Below are 18,086 nucleotides of genomic sequence, written 5' to 3'. Positions count from 1 at the left end.
CAGAACTGGAAAAGCACAGAGAAGGTGACAAGACAGAACAAAGTGACTGAACATTTGAGGAAGAGTGAGAAAACTCCTCAGAGCTTCAGTTGGAGAAGAAACAGTTACCGATTCCATGTCAACATGACATAGACATGACACAGCCTATAACGTCAGGAATGTCATGAAACTGAGTGATTATTCCATGAAGTAAGCACTCATTAAGTTACAGGCACAAATGACTTCACTATGAAGTGCCTACCTAAACTATGAGTTCATTGCTACAACATGGTGGAAATCAGCATTGCGTGTTTAAAGACGGATTTGTAGACTGGCAGAAGAAAGATTCATCAGTTATTATTACTAAAACACTATGGATACAACAGATCAATGGGAGCTGGAAAGGCTTATGAAGGTAAGCTCCAATAAACACTCACCCTCTTCAGAAATCTCTTCTCTATCTTGTACAAAATTCTATCTCATGGGAGACACTAAGATCAGCAGAATTTTAGTGTATCTAGTGCTGCTATGGCTTTAACTGTTATCACTTGTGGAATTTTGGCAGTGCATTTTAGTCAAACAGTCCTATTTTTTAACCTTTTTTTTTACTAGCAGAATATGCAAAAAAAGGAAAATCTGACTTTCCCACATCAACCCTTAGGGGCCTTTCTGCATGATCTGTGGCTGTGTCTTCAGTTTCTATTTGCAGTGAGCCATCACTGGTGGGAATGCTCTCTGAAGCCATCTACTGTTCATTTTAAGATCAAACTCCCAGAACATCTGATCTTGAGTCAGGTTTTACAAATCAGACCTTGTTTTCTGTTAAAAAGTTTCCCACAAGACTTCTTCCGCAGACAGTGGGAAAGGTATATATTATTAATGCTATCCAGTTCCATTAGAAATTATGGGTTTGCTATCTAGGGCAAAGAGATAATACATAATCTCCATCTGTATAGAATATTTGGTCCTGAAGAATTTTAACATAAGCAATGAAAACAAGTAACTATTCAACAGTTATTGCAGAATCAGAGTGCTATACATCTACTTTTAAACCCATTAAAACTTGTTCCTTCTTTATTTTTAAACCCCAAAATGTAGGCAGGTAATGGAACTTAATGTACCAGTCTGGACTGAGTCTAAAATCATACCACCATTTACAAAACAGATTTTTTTTCCATCAAGTTCAGAAATATGCCTAGGAAATCTGACTGTTTTATACCTCTGGAAAATGTCACAACCACAAAATATTGGCCTTTTTTATCCAAGAGATGTTGATATTAATATTAAAACTCTCTGAAGCAAGGCACTTTCATCTATATTTCATTTCGCATTTATATTCAGTCTCATGTTTTACTGAACCCATCTGCATCTCTATCTGTCTTTAAAATGTTCTGTGGGAAGAATTCTCCTCTCTGATTTATACCTTGATCAAGTTGAGTAGAACAAACACATACATTTTGGAGACCAGCTAGAGGTGCTGAGTCTCTGATAAATGCTGAGAAGATTCTCAGCTCCTGTAAAATTGTATCATGGTATCCACTTTTCTCTCCACATTTTATCCACTTAAGAAGATGGGCTAACTGAGGCTCAAAAAAAATTAAAAGCTGATAGGATTACAGAGACTGAAGGAAAAAAACTATCTTCCAATGCTGCATGAAAGAACCTTTTATCTATCATGGATGGCAATTAATAATTTTAAAAGATAGAACAGCTTTTTTCCAGTATTTTGGAGCAAATAAAAACAAATAAAAATGTTTGAACTCTACCTTCCCACACATTCTGTTCATCAGGGGCAAAATTCATGTATATATTTAAATCTCCACCAAAACACCTGCACAACTTGCCTTTGGACAGCATAAAATTTCTCCCTTACACGGTAATTTGAATGAGTCTTCAAAATCACTGCAGTGACCATTGACCTAAGATCACCACTATCAAAGGAGTGCATTACTGCTGAGCATTGTTGCTGCTCAGTCCCCATCAAGGCATCCCAGCTTCCCACTTCCTAAATTAACCATGTCCACTCATGAGCTGGCAGTTTCCCAGGACTCCTGCGAGCAACCCACCTATGCGATTGCCCTCATATCCCAACAGTCTTCAGGGGCAAACAGAAAATGGGATCCAAACACTATGAAGCAGGAATGTATATGAATGAGTTTGCATATCATTTATCAAAACAGGTTTTTTTCCACCACTATTCTAAGAGGAAATCACCCTTCCAAGGGGGCAATATGGCACGGGTATCTCTCAGCTTCCCTGACTGAGGATGCCGAGTGCACAGAGCTGACACATACCTGCACTGTAAAGCCTTTGGAGAGCAAGAGTCTTTCTGTTTATGCCTATATAGTAATTTTCCTGTCCATGAATAGAGCATGTAGGCATAAAATAATCACTAACAAAACAATAGCACTGCACTAAAGTATGAAACCATAACTCTGCTCAGGATTTTTATTTTATTGCTGTTTTATTGATATATTGGTACACTGTACTCCAATATGTACAGATAAATATATTTAAATCATGCTTATTATGGTATAGCTATTCCACTTAAGTGTCCAGGGAAATCTCTTTTTGGGCTTTTGAGTGCTAAATTGATTTCAATGGAAAACAATTTCTTTAGTCTTTCCAAAAAGATATGCTTCTGAGTGAAATAACAACTCAGTATTTCAGCCTCTGCTCATTTGAAACTCATATATTCTACAGCATATGATGGTTCCTGCTAGTATACAGTACGTAGATGACCCCTGTTGAACACAAAAACATAAGACACACAACAGGTGACACAGGCTCTTGAGGGTCAGTGATGAGTCCAGTCATCCAAATTTTATGTAGCTGACCAGAAACAGAGGAAGCTTTTTGACTTCCCCAAACACTGTATTATGACCCTCACACCCATATTCCATGGATGAATAAGTCTTTGAATAGATGCACAACACCTCTCTAGGACAGTGCACGTTGCATTTTCCACAGTAGAAAATGTAGAGAAGGGTTAGGATAGCATAGTATGAGCAGAGGCCTGCTCTACAAACACTGTGGCTTGGTGGGGCATCTCATTTGTAAAGTACTACACAAGGGAAATGAAGTCAGTAAAGGCTTACCCTTGTTTTCACATGTAGAAATGAGCATAAGAGCATGCTTTTGTTTGGTCTGAGAATATTGATTAAATTCACAGAAAATGTTAAGGAATCAACTTCACAAAATTTTTATGTAGAATGCTCTGGGGGACTCCAGTTTCACTGTGGTCCTGAAGCAGAGGAGACCAGTGATAGGGAAAAAAAAGATGCCATTTCCCTATTCATGTTCCCAAGTTGTCTGACATTCTCCCTTCTAATTCCCTTTCTTTACATACTTTTAATAAATTGAAGAAATCACGTGATGAACACAGAGTTAATTTTTCCACTGATTAAAAAGAAATCATTATCGAGTTACAGTCAAAAAAAGAAAAGGAAGACATGCACCTCCCATACGTGCATTCACATTATGAACTATGTTTGCCAGTCAATAAAAGAATTAGTCTGATACACTGTCTGGCAAGTTCCCAGTGAAAATGACTTCCGTAGTTTAGAAATGCAGACTGCTATCTGCCTTATTTGTATTAACAGTGAGCTAATTCTAAGAGATGACAATGGCTGTGGCAGCAAAAAGACCAATCTACAAGAAATTAAATTTGGCCCAAAAAAGACACTCTGAAGTCCTATTATGCCAAACAAAAGCCTTCCTTCCCCAGCTGAGAATGTTTAATTCTCAAATATTCAGAAATAAAGAGATTGTATTAAAGATCATGAGATGCTTTAATATCATACTAGGTTATATGTAATTCATATTTCCAAGCTTCTCTGCTCCACAAGACACCTAAATTTGCAATTTTTTTAAGTGAAAGTGGAAATTCTACTGTAATCACAGAACTTATGGCAGGCCTTCAAGGAAAGACACTTACTGCATTAAAACCACAAGAGTTGGCAACAATGAGTCTGATTCTGACAGGAGCTTTAGCACTTTCTAACTTTAGCAGTGTTAATTAATGATTAGCAAGCTTCTGTTTCACACAACAACCTGTACTTTCCAAACTTATTTTGAAACTTTTGTGTACATATACCAGCAACACATTATACCCAGAAAAACCCAAGTATAATATCCAGAACATGGGGAATAGTGAAACAAAAAATAAATCTGTGACCCTGAACAAGGTTTTTTGTTGCTTATTGTGCTTTGACTTGTTCTTTTTTCCTGAGAAAACAGTTTGCATAAATGTTATTTCTCTCATCATATGATAGTTGGATAATTTAGGGAGAGGGTTTACAGTCTTTTATTTTAATCAAAACTAGCAACTGAAAAAAAAAACAAAACAAAACTAAACAACAAAAACAACAGCCTTTGACTGAAGCCCCAAATCATTTCATACTGATCAATATTATTAAAACACCTTCTCTGTATGTGTTGGAAGAAAATTTCAAAAATTGCAATCTTTTTTTCTGTACCAAAGTGGAGTGAAACAGGAGTTAGGTAGGCAGGGAAGGTTTTAAAGAAATATCTGTCATACTTTCCAACATTTAAAAGAGTTTTCTGGCACAGCTCTCAGAAGTAATTTAGAGACTCATTGATGCCCAGGGGAAAAGGAAAATTGTGGGGAACTTCGTATAAGTTTAATATAATCACTAATTTTTCAGGATCTCAGAAATCTTAGCAATGTTGCGTCTTACCAGCCACAGTCACAAAAACAGTGCTCTGCTACAGCTGCCTGCAGCAGAAACTGTGTTAGATGTGTTTTGGGCTCCAATTTAACCTCATTCTGCCTGTCTCATCTTTATTTTTTCAAGTTTGTGTACTTTGCCATCATCATCGCCACCACCACCACCACTTCTTTTGAGCATGTGATAATCTTCACTTGCCATACTTAACAGCACCTTAACCTTCCTGAGCCCACTGCTTTCATCCCAGGTAAAGGATCTTCTTTCTTCTTGCTGTTCTGGAAACTTGCAGCACCTGTATGAGTGCGTGGTGGAGGCTCCCAGTGGTGGCAAAAGCAGCAAAACAGGTTGTGACAGTCAGCCCCATGCATGGCCAGTTTCCGTAATTCCTCAGCTTCTCCTTTAGGTGGCTGGGGCCACAAAGAAGTCGATCGTATTGACAGTGCACAGACAGGGCCAAGACATCTGTTCTTGGAGCAACTGCATGTTCTTGGAAATATTTACACATAGCCAAACAGCATGAGTTCTATTAAATGGGAAAGGAGCATCTGTATTTTCCAATGGAAATAGAATCTTTGAGCAAGCTAGAGAAGGCTAGTACAGTTACTGCACTTCAGTAAATCTTTTTATTCTGCTAATTTTCCTTAGTCACCACAAGTAAACCAGCTCCAGTAATAGAAATCCCTAATAATGGATCCATGAATCTAATGATCACTTCCCAGTTTATACTTCCGTACCTATTTTATATGAATTACAGAAATGAAACATAGAAAAGGATCAAGCAGCACACACAGGTTCTTTTTACAGAATTTCTAACACAGTAAGATATTGTGGACTCGTTGGGTCATACAAAGCTTGGCATCATAGATAGACGAGAGACTAACAAAATAATGATCAATTTTTCATAATTTATTATGTTTTCTGTTGACCTTATTTGTCCCTTGTTTTTTTACACACTGTCTAAAACACCACACCACATCAGCTTAGCCAGACAGGACAGTGGGTATTCTTAATGCAAAAAAAATCCTGTATTCCTTAAAAAAAAAATTGATCTTTACTAATTCTGGGAAAAGGAGAGAAGAAGCTGGAAGAAGCAGAGCATAAAATGTTACAAATTAAATTTTATGAAAGTTATGTCTACCGCACAGTAAGGCACAGCAACGCGTTAGCTAGAATTCATACTGATCTTTACCTCAAGAATTGTGTTGTCTGAGTAATTAGAAATTTAATGTTACATCTTAGCCTAACTTTTCTACCATGTTTGACATCAGCCAGAAGGATCATGATTAAGAATGTAAGCAACAATTTCCTCTTGACACAAACACAGACTCCTATTAACAGAGTTAATTAACATTAACAGAGATGAGAATTTTTTTTTTAGCCATCTTTTGAAGCTCTCTACCAAGTAACACATCATCTATAATGGCAGGGTACACCGTCAGGCATGAAAGTCTAGTAGACCTCTGTAGTTTATGTCAAAGATAACATATTTGATCTGTGTTATCTTAGAGTGCAGTATGCAGCCACTTGGACAGCAATGTCTCCCTCATAAAGGGTAAAGAAGAGCACTGTGAGGTGTCCTCACGGATTGGGAAAACCTCTTTTCCCACAATAAATTAGAGTGAATTGAAGTTAAAAGGAGAGGAGGGGGACATCTTTATGCAGCCATTTCCATTTTGTTTGCAATTACTAGTAGGAACTTTTGAAAACGTGAGTTACCCTAATGTGCTTATTAATGCTTAAAAGATTCTATTAGGAAAAACCATTATAGTGTTATGCCAAAATGGGAAACAACATTATTTATAAGGTTATCATTTCATTCTGTGATGTGCATAATTAAGTTCATCATGCCATTTATTTAACAAAATATTTTAACTACATGTGTTAGTTTCACTCTGTCAAAATTATAAAAATTCTTTCATTTGAACCATCTATTTTCATAAACAGATTGACCTATTCTTTAAGTGGTAGAATATATTCTATATTATTTAAGAATCATGATTATGAAATTAACCATTTTCAAGTATTTCTTCTGCTCATCAAAACAGATAAATCCTTACTTTAAGAAGGCATCAATAAACAAACAGTAGAAGTCACTCTTTTCACATTTTAGACCAGAAGGTACACAGTCATTATACACATAAGCAGATAACCTGCTTGCTTCTGAGCTCTTAAACTTCATAAATGCATTCTCTTGTATGATGATATGGATTTACTTATCACATCTTGCATTTACTCGTTTTCAGTATCAGTTATCAAAGAGTTATCAAAGAAAAGGGAGTACTCTCTACTAAAAAAAATCTGTGTTTCTTTACTGGCAACAAAATTCCCCATTTAAGACAGAGAAATGGGAAAAGGTCACTTACATCATTTAAGCAAGTTTTAAATTTTCCTGTAATATGATCAGTGTCAAGTGAGAATTATTCCCAAAACAACTACCTATGCCACAAAATACCTTAAAACAAACCTACTAGTACAAAAATTCCAAAAGTCATAGTGCTAACGGAAGAGCACAATGGGCATTACAGATTTCACAAATTACTACAATAGCAGGCAAAAAAAGGGGGAATGGCTTTAAAGTGAAAGAGTGTAGGTTCAGAACAGGTATTAGGAAGAAATTCTTGAGAGTGGTAGGGCACTGGCACAGGTTGTCCAGAGCAGTTGTGGATGCCCCATCCCTGGAAGTGTTCCTGGACAGCTTGCACAGGGCTTTTAGCAAGCTGGTCTAGTACAAGTTGTGCCTGCCAATAGTGCCCAAGGCAAGGCAGTTGGAAAATAGATGACCCCTTCCTACCTAAATTATTCTTTGCCTTTCTGAGTTTTATAGCAAGTGGATAGAGACTTGGATGACTTAAGTTTTTCAGACAGTATTTCTAGAACTTAATGAGCTGCATCAAGGGACAATGGAGACTTGTGATATGATTTCTGTGTAGATCATTTAGCAGTTGGAGTGATTTTGTATCATAATGTGTTTTCAGACTGAGGATGAATATGTTCTATCAATCTCAACATTCTGCTAATAGAAAATATTATTATTGTATATTCTAAACCCTAACTTTTTTCCAAGTGTCCTATATTCAGGAAAAAATATAAGAAAAGCTATTAGAGAAATAGACACAGCTTAGTTGTCAAAGATAACATATTTGATTCTATGTTCACCTGAACTGAGTAGCGGTCATCTCCCACATGTGGTGGTGCGCCCCCTTCCCTTCCCCCTTCAGGCCACACTATGATCTGAGAAATTTTGTCATGCTGTCGCTTTTGTATTAAACCTGTTTTTGTTGATACCTTTGCCAGTGATTCTTTAAGCGAACCTAAAACGCTCATTCAAGACATCACGGGACGACCAAGAAAGAGTAAACTCCATACTTGAGTACTCTATCTGAGAAAAATATGCTTACGCTTGCCTGTATTAATATCACTTGTAGCTTGATAGAGTTCTGATTTGAGAAAAACAGATATATAAACCATTTAGAAGTCTCAGACGTGTATTAGCTTTTGTACGGTGTATTCCTGCATGGATCAACCCACCTGTACTGTGTCATTTTGCCTTCTGCTGGAAAAAGGCTTTTGTGGGGGGACAAGTTAAATGGGTAAGGTCGGGATGTTCTTAATATACATTTCATAAAGATTTAACACAGAACAAGTTCCCCTACAGATAAGTTTTTCTTAATGCAGAAACTCTAAAATACTGCAATATACATAAAAACTTATAAAAATGCTTTAATGCAGACATTATTTCTCTTCTGTTACTTTGCAAGACCACATTTTTAGTTTTTGCTCTCATTTTATGCTTAACCCTCTAAAATGTGGTAAGGTTTACGAACACCTTCTCCTTGAACTTTGGGCATCCTTACCAAGGAGCAACCACCTTTATATAAGATCAGTAGATATGATCTATGTATTTGAAATGAGAGAACTAAATATACTGGGATGTACAAACATCTTGTTAGATTCCACTAAGAGCTTTTTCTGTGAACCAGTATGAACGCTGATGCCAAGAATTCTGAAGTTATAGCAGAGAACATAATTTCCTTACTCCATTTTCTGGGTTGAAAACCAAGTTCCATGTGTATATATATATATATATATATATATGCACCTTCTTTATCTTCTTTTCTCATCCATTTTCTTCCAGATTTCCATTGAAAGAAAAGTGGCATATTGGTTGTACAGGAGATGAAAAATACTCAGTATGTCCACATTAGCCTGGTAGATAAAAGACTAAGCATTGTCCTACCCTGAGGTGAAGCTAGGTGAACAGGACATGAAAACTATGCACATAACATGAGAAATTGCTAGAGATATCAGAGATGAATCTAAGAAACTGATGAAAGTTACAGATAGTCCCAAAAGGGACATCTGGTTTTGGCAGATGGATAAAAATGTGAAAAATGGTTGAACTTCGCAGATAGTGGAGGGGAGTATTAGGAAGTTTCAGGGAACAGATTCTTCCGAGGCCAGCAATGCCCAGGTGAGCACATCAATAACACCTTAAGAGACTCAGATTAACTCATTTTCAATACCTGAAATGTCAAATTTGTGCACAAATATATCACTGGGACCAAGGTGGAAAAATTTGGCCAGATTGTTTATTGCTATCTGCTGTGTTGATTCAAGACCCTGAGGAATCAGTTTATATTGTAAGTTATTGTAAGACCAAGGCAGCAGGTCTCCCAAATGTTGCTTTTAGAGGAGGTTGAACAGATTGGATCTGTTCAAAAAGGCATTGGAGAAGAATGGTTGACAGAAGAGTCCTTCTCCTCCAATCATCCACTCCACCTCTTGCTGATGGTTTACAGTTCCCTCCCTATACACCATGGTAGGAGCTGAACACTGGAGATGGTAAAGCTACCATAAATAACTTTTATCTTATAGGTTCACAACATGTCCAAGGGCACAAAATTATTTTAGATGACTGAAGAATTTGACCTTGGGGCCAGATAAGGACCTCTGTGTTTTAATGATGTCATCTGAATGGCTTGCCACAACCTGATGAGACAATGTTAAATTAGACATTTCTGCCTACATCATGGACTGACTCATAAAAGCACCATAACAGTAAATGAGATCAGCGATCTTCTCTAAGTATTTACAGACAGCTCTGCAGTTTCAATTTTTCTCTTTTAACATTTTCCATAATTGATATGCAGTGCTTTCCTATGGGTAGCTCAGATTTGCTCTGCTTTATGAAGAATATCAGCCTTTTGAGTTTCCTCAAACCCTTTAAACTAAGGATGTGTATGAAAGGGTAGAGCTTGTTAGAGGGCACTTTGAACAGCAGAAAACTATCAGTCAAAACAATGGCTTGATGATGCAGCTGAGGCACTGAGTTATCTCAGAATGAACAGTCCCTCGCCCAATTAACCTGATATCAGAGTGGAAGTCCGTCTGAACAAAAACAAAAGAAAAACCAAAAAAAAAAAGAGAAGAGAGAGTAAGAGCAAGGAGAGAATCTTTTACTCCAGAGGCTTTCTTTTGCTACAGCCTTTCTAAGCACAAGCCAGTGCAGGTGATCAGTGCAGCAACCTGTTGCAGAAATCACCCGTAGTTTGATAAGGTCAAAGCAAAGCCATTTTCCATCCTTTCAAAATACAAAGGTCTGGTAAGAGAAACTTGTTTGCCAGAATGACAGAGTCTTATTATAAAGAATGTAGCATCTTTGTCCAGAAACTGTTGAAAATCCTGGTTTGCTATTTTGCTATAGTCCTAAAAATACCAGCAACTTTTGCTGAAGTTCTGCAAAAGTTTGGTATAACAATTCTTCATATGAAAGTAGTACCTGAATAAATAAAGCCTTGTTATGCCTAAAGGCCTAGTACTGCATGTCATCCCCTTCAATCCATCCACAAAAGCAAAAATTGAGCAAAAATCCTATTAAACAAAATAATATTTTATTGCTAAAATTGGCAACGTGAAAGCACAAAGTTGAGCATCATGACAATATTGAAAATAAATGGTGGATCATATTGGTCACAGTGAGACAACTGAAAGCCTGATTCTTGTCAGTTGAATCAAAGTAACACATATGATCCACTCTATTTACAGATCCCAGTATCCAGCTACACCTCAAGCAACAGGGAAAGTAAAATCACACTATTCCTATTCCCATATTTCTGAATTAGAATGGCTGTGAGATTTTTACTATCAAATTGTAGACATGCAAGTGTCCAGAAGGGAGGCCAAGATATAAATCAGCTACATTCAGTGAGGCCAAATCAATGGAAGACTGAGACAACTATTTGCTTACAATTCTTAAAGCCAGTCGGTGAGAAGATGTTCTCTAAACGGATTGTTTGCTATCCTAATAGCAATTGTTTCCTAGTCCTCAGATAAATAATCCTTGATCCAAATGGAGTTAATTCCATCTCATCCTTGCTCAGCAGACAGAGAACAATTGCTCACTATCTTTTTGTAACAGCCTTTAAACACGAGAAGATCACTTATGATTCAACCTCCTCTTCCGTATACTAAGCAAATACTCCTATTTCAAACTTTCCCTATAGATCATGTCCCTGTACTCTCTTTGTGCTCTCTCCTGGACTGTAATGCATTTTGCTCACTTCTTATTTTAAGACCATCAACCAAGCAGTGGAAAAAGTATTCTTTCTGAGGCCTTACCATCCCTCACCAAGTTATTTGTGCTCTCTTTTTTCATATTCCTAGTAATATATATCAAAATTATCAGGGTTTACCTATTTTTTGATAGTAGTTTAAAGTTTTTTGTAACTATTCCAAGGTGATGGGCATTCCCATATCCTCATTTCATTTTTAGGATATTTTTCAGTAGGATCTGACTAACATCTTACAAAGAACATTGTGCAGACTGAATAATCATCACAACTTGAAAGAGATGGGCTTTATTCAATAAGCAAAGAAGAAAGTTTGAGACAAAGGTATCACTCTGAGTCCATGACACTGACTCATACATAGTTTGTGAGACTCTTAGCTCATATACTGGCTTAGCCAGTTATTTCCCATTTGTGCATTTTATTTATCCATGATGAAGTGTAGCCCTTTCTACTCCTCTTTTGTCAAGAGGTAATTGAAATCTGAACCAGCCCTTGAATGAGGTGGTAATCCTCCCAGTTTGATGTCAGACATAACATCTAATGTGCCATCCTTTCCACTATCCAAGTAATTTGCAAAAAAAGTGGAACAAAATTGACCAAGAACAAATCCAGCTGAGCATCCACCTGACAATAATTTTTCCTCAGATGCTTTTCCTTCGAGCTTGGAGTAGTGGGGACTAGAGCGAGCAATGGAAATGGGTTCTTTGACAGGACAATAGCGATATGTCTCACAAAGCAAAAGGACTATGGGAACTGTTGCACAAACATGATTTAGTCTCAAATAAGATCACAGCAGATCATACTATTGCAGTAAGAAAATACGAGAAAAGGAAATGGTAGAGGACTGTTTTCTAGTGTTCTGAGGTAATTTTGAGTAACTGTATCTTCTTACACGTGTAGAGTCATATGTCACTACACAACTACCATAAAAATACACTATTTCCTGTTCAAGATTGATTTTGTTCCAGTACTGACTTACACAAAAATCTAATAGCTTCTTAGCTACTATTTTGGCTTCAATGAGAAGCTAGTGTTTTATATTATAACTCCATCTCTTCTCTCACATTGATGAGTAATGTTAAGGAAAAATATATATTTTTATTAATGCCTATTTAGTAAAGGATATTAAATCTTTCAGTCTATGTATAGAACAAGCTTCAACTAATAGCAGTGTAAGTTTACCCCATAAAAAGATTGATAATTTTTGCCCATAAGAATTGTTTAGATTTCAGATGTATAATCTGAGAAAGTCAGATTTTAGCTATACTGTACTTTAGCACAGATATGTAAAGACAGTTAAGGACACAATAATATAGATTTTGCAGTAATTTGTTTACATTTACAGAGTCCTTTTTTTCAGGTTAAATGTGATGGGAATTCTAAAACAGCCTGTAATGAACACTGAGGTGTTTGTGCTGAAATTTTAAAAATCTTACTAAATAGTTAGTTTTAAATATTTGGCTATATGTACATAGATATACATAGTAACAAAAATAATAATAATAATAGTAAAAGTTGTAGTAACAGTGGCAACCATAATAGTAATAATAATTCAGTGGAATGTTTTACTATTCAGACATTAAAATTATCAAGACCTAAATGCTGAAATACATAAAAGAAAAAAAAATGGGTCCTAATTCTCTTTTGATAGATATTTATGAAATAAAGATGGACCCAGAGCAGCATGGAATATAGACAAATTTTATTCACAAATGGAAGTTTCCTACCCCTTATGCATAGGCTGATTATTATTCTCAGATCTAATCTTATTTAACAATATACCTAATCTTTAAAGCAATAATCAGAGTTGGCATAGGAACTTTTCAGTGAAGATATTATTGTAGATAAATAATAACAGCAAGGCTTTTTGGTTCTGAAATGCTTTTTCCTCACACAGGCACTCTGACTTTCAGTTTGCAAATAACCATTTTCGAAGGGTACTCAAAATTCTTTTGCACCAGGACTGAGTCAACTGACAACTGGGGCTTGATTTTATCCATTTATCAGGATCAGTATTTCCATTAAAAAAAAACCAACAAAACAAACAAAAAAACACAACCAGGTAAACTCTCTGTAAGTCAAGGCACCTCCTTTCTGCTCGTGACACATTCATGTCTTAAATATAAAAAAAAAAAAAAAAAAAAGGATTAATTTAGACCTTAGAATAATTTTTTTTTTATTGAAGCTTAAAGAATTATGTTTTCTTTCCTCAATTCGCCACTCATATGGTTCTTTGACAGAAGGAACCTTGCATGCTATCTGGGCAGCAGAGTCCCATGACATCTTGTATCCTCATTAAGGTTTTAAAAATACTGATTATTAATAATCGGTAGTGACTATCCACTATAGCTTTTTTGGTTTTTGTTGTTGTTGTTGTTTTGGGGTTGTTGTTTTTGTTTTTTTCTTAGCTTGTCAACTAAATCTCCTAAGGCTTACTGAAATTACTTATTAAAATTAAGCCTTTATTTGAAGTGTTATGAAAAAGACAGTGCTAAAACAGTACATTTCAAAGTTATAACTTAGAAAATCAGCTGGTGTGAAACAATATCTCTAAAATGTAAGATGAAAGTAGCAGTGTTACCTTTTTTCTCTAATTAGAAACATGTTAAGAATATCTTTAAGGAAAGTTCTAAGGAGCCCAAGCCATCATTTTTTTCTAGTGATACCAGGACATGTCTCCTCAATTAATTCATAGAATCATAGAATATGCTGAGTTGGGAGGGACCCATCAGGATCATTGAGTCCAACTCCTGACCCTTCAAAAAGAAACATACTAAGAAAAACTAGGAATGCTTAAGCAACTGGCATATTATTTTGGTCAGGAAAGTAACCAGCAACAGCACACTCACTGTGTGACCTAACCAAAGAGAAGTAACCTACTGTAAGGAGCTGCTTTCTAAATACATTTTAACAAGGCAAGAAGTAGTGCTTTTAACTTGCAAGTATAGCAACTATTGCCATGAATGACTCCTCATTCAATAAAGTCGTTTTGAGTAGTGTTTAAAACATTACATTTCTAAGGAATACATTTATTTGCAACCTCCATTGTTCTGAAAATTGCATTCCTCCCTCTACAATAACAGACCTTCAATTTTTTTCATTAGGTACAAAGGCTAGAATTTTCAAGGAAACTGTTTACAATTATACTTTAAATTCTAGGGTTAGATGGTCTACTAAGCTGTTTTGGAAAGCCTAGCCAAAAAAACCATGTCACAGTAGTTTACAGATTGCTCCCCTCTTCTCCAAGCCCTCCTACTTTCCTAATTGACTCCACTCAATTACATTTTGTGCTCTGCAAAATGTTACGATCCATCACATTTATAGTGTGTTACTCTTAATCAGATTACTCAGCCCTGATGTTCTTCATCTTGCATATATCACAGATACAAACTGCAATGACCAGAAACTAATATTTGCATAATAGTTCTGGAAAATGACTCAGAGGTGGCTCTTAGGGAATTTGTGTGCTTTACTTTTAAAAATGTTTACCACCAGTTCAATAGCAGAGGTCAAATAGTAAGAAAAGATGGGATTACCTGTATTACTTCAATTTGCACTGTATGCTGTGTCCTGTTTATAAGTAATGTATTGAAAGATGTGTCAGATCTCCAAAGACATTTCTCTTTTTCCCTGTTTTATCCTAATTTAGTTTTTTCCATTCTATTTTTACAAAATGTTAAACTTCAGGAAGGCAACCAACTGAGTGAAAATTGGAAACTTAATTATTTGTTGTTCCTTTAATGTGAAGAAAAAAGTTACTGAAGTGGTTTTCTGGATCAGTAAATCCTTCCCTGCAGAGAAGTATTACCTTATCCTTGCTCAGCCATTGTTATTTAATTAACTCTTCTTCTTAGGTTGTTAAGTATGCTCTAACATTTGATCACTGGGGTTTTTTCTTACTTTTCCTGTTTACATTGACTACACTGGCTAAGTAAAACAGGATTCTTGAATTCTTATCCATGTTGAAGGAAAGCAGTCATGTTTTCCATCCATGAACTTGTTTCTCCTTTTTCAAATGAAAGCCCTTCATGCGGTAAGTCTCGCACAAGCTACCAATGCATCCAGTGAGTTTACTAAAGTGGGTAAGTGCTGGCACACTAAATAGGAGTCTTCAGATTCTTGCTATGTGGTTATTCCCTACACACAGAAAGTTATTTAGCTTTTTTGGGTTAAAATAACCACGTTCTACAACCAGACCACACGCAGGAAAAAGCTACAGTCATCTGCCTAGCCACAACAGATGACAGTCATTTCTCACTACAGTTTCTATTAAACCAACTGTTATGAAAATTTAAGAACTGAAATAAACCATCACATTTATAAGCCAAATCTGTGATTAAATACCACTATTGTACATTGCCATTTTATTTTTGCTAGCTGTGGATTGGTGGGTAGACACAGTCTGAGATTAAGTTCATTTCAGGGTCACAGGTTAAATTATTACTATTTCAACTGTATTACCCTTTCTATAAAATTGAATAATCACTAAAATTTAGAAAGCTATATCTTTTTACATGCTCATTTTTGGCAGCAGCACCAGTGAACTTCTAGCCATATTACTGTAAGGTATGTCTTGTACCGCTTTGTATCTGACCCTGTGTTCCTGAAGCACTTGTTCAATAAGACTGGAAAGCAGCTCTGCAGAGAAGGACCTGGTGGTCCTGGTGGACAAATATGATGAAGAGACTGTCAATGAAGATAATTAAGCGTCTGTCCTGTGAGGAAAGTCTGGAAGATTTGGGAATGTTTAAGCTGGAGAAGGCTCAGCAAGAACCTTGCTAATATATATAAATATCTGAAGAGAAGGTATAAAGAAGAAGGAGCCAGGTTCTCTTCAGTGGTGCCCAGTGACAGGACAAGAGGCAATGGGCACAAATTGGAACAGAGGAGTGTCCATTTAGACATGAAGAAATACTTTCTTATTGTGAGGTTGACCAAGCACTGGCAAAATTTGCCCAGGGAGGCTGTGGAGTCTTCATCCTTGGAGATAATCAAAAGCCATCTGGACATAGTCCTAAACAACTGATTCTAGGTGGCCCTTCTTCTGCAGTGAATTTGGACCAGATGACTTCCAGAGGTCTTTTCCAACGTTAATCGTTCTGTGATTCTGTGAAGAGTTCCATAAGGAAACACTAAAAAGAATATGCACAGATACTACTTCCAACAACCCTCATCCAACATTCATGGATGGAAGGACAGCAAAATGGGAACATTTAGAGCATGGCCAGGCTCACTTGCACCCTAAATGTCAATTTCTTGCTGCCACTGTCACAGACTGCTGTCTATTAGACTGATCCAATAGGATATTGCTTAGTCATTCTCCATCATATTTGAAAAGCCGTGACAGTCGGGGGAATTTGCCAGTGATTGGAAAAAGAGAAACATCACGCTCATTTTTGAAAAGTTTGAAAAGAAAGACACTGGGAACTACCAACCAGTCAGCCTCTCCTCCATGCAAGATCGTAGAGCATAACATCCTGGAAGATATGTTGATACTTATGGAAGACATGGAGGTGAATAAAGGCAACCAACGTGGCTTCACCAGGGCAAATCATGCCTAACTAGTCTAGTCATCTTTTACAATGGAATAACCACACTAGTAGACAAGAGAAGAGCTAGAGATGTCATCTATTCAGACTTTTGTAAAGTCTTTGATATGATACCCCAGAAAGTTCTTGACACTAAATTGTGGAGATCTGGGTCTGATAGATGGACAGCTAGATGGATAAAGAATTGGCTGGATAACTGCATCCAAAGAGTTATAGTCAATGGCTCAGCCACCAAGTGGAAACCAGTAACAGGTGGTGCCCCTCAAGGGTTCAGTACTATTCAATATTTTCAACCATGACATAGACAGTGGGATCAAGTGCACCTCCAGCAAGTGTTCTGATGACATTCAGCTAAGTGGTGCATTTGATTTACTAGAAGGAAGATATCTTTTCCAGGGGGACCTGGGCAGGCTGGAGGAGTGGGCCTGTGTGAACATCATGAAGTTCAACAAGGCCAAGTCAAGCACCTGAGTCAGGACACACAGTACTATCAACACAGGCAGGGAGACGAATGAACTTAGAGCAGCACTGCAAAAAAGGGCTTGGGCATTCTTACGGACAAAAAATTGGACATGAGCCAGCAACGTGAGCTCACAGTCAAGAAAGCTGCATCAAAAAACGAACAGTCAACAAGTTGAGGGAGGTGATTCTCCACCTCTACTGCACTCTTATGAGACCCCACCTCGAGTGTTGCATCCAGCTCTGGAGCCCATCAGAAGGTTGTGGACCTCTTAGAGCAAGTCCAGTGGAGGGCCACAAAAATTATCAAAGGGCTGGAGCACCTCTCCTATGAAGAGAGGTTGAGAGCCAGGGTTGTTCTGTCTGGAGAAAAAAATCTCTGAGACTTTATAGCAGCCTTGTAGTACCTAAAGGGGGCTTAAAAGACAGAGAGGGACTTTCTACAGAGGTCTGTACAGGGTAAGGGACAATAGTTTTAAACTGAAAGATTTAGACTGGACATTAGGAAGCAATTTTTTATGGTGAGAGTAGTGAGACACTGGCATAGCTGCCCAGAGCAGCTGTGCATGTCCCAGCCCTGGCAGTGTTCAAGGCCAGTATGGCTGAGGCTTTTAGTGCCCTGGTCTAGTGGAAGGTGGCTGTGGCCATGGCAAAGGGGCTGGACTAGATGATCTTTGAAAGTTCTTCCTAATTCAAACCATTATTTGATTCTGTGATGACTTGTGTTTATAATTTAAAAAAAAAATCAGTTACAAATCAGTTTCTGATAATCACCTTTGTTCTAGGTCTTCTATAAAAGGAGATTATGAGAGAATGAGTGATAGAGTATGTATCTCATG

This window comes from Manacus vitellinus, unplaced genomic scaffold (genome assembly GCF_001715985.3).
Source record: "Manacus vitellinus isolate BGI_N305 unplaced genomic scaffold, ASM171598v3 scaffold_4_pilon, whole genome shotgun sequence".
Classification (NCBI taxonomy): domain Eukaryota; kingdom Metazoa; phylum Chordata; class Aves; order Passeriformes; family Pipridae; genus Manacus; species Manacus vitellinus.
The sequence above is the reverse complement of the archived record's forward strand: the minus strand, read 5'-3'. Positions refer to the sequence as shown.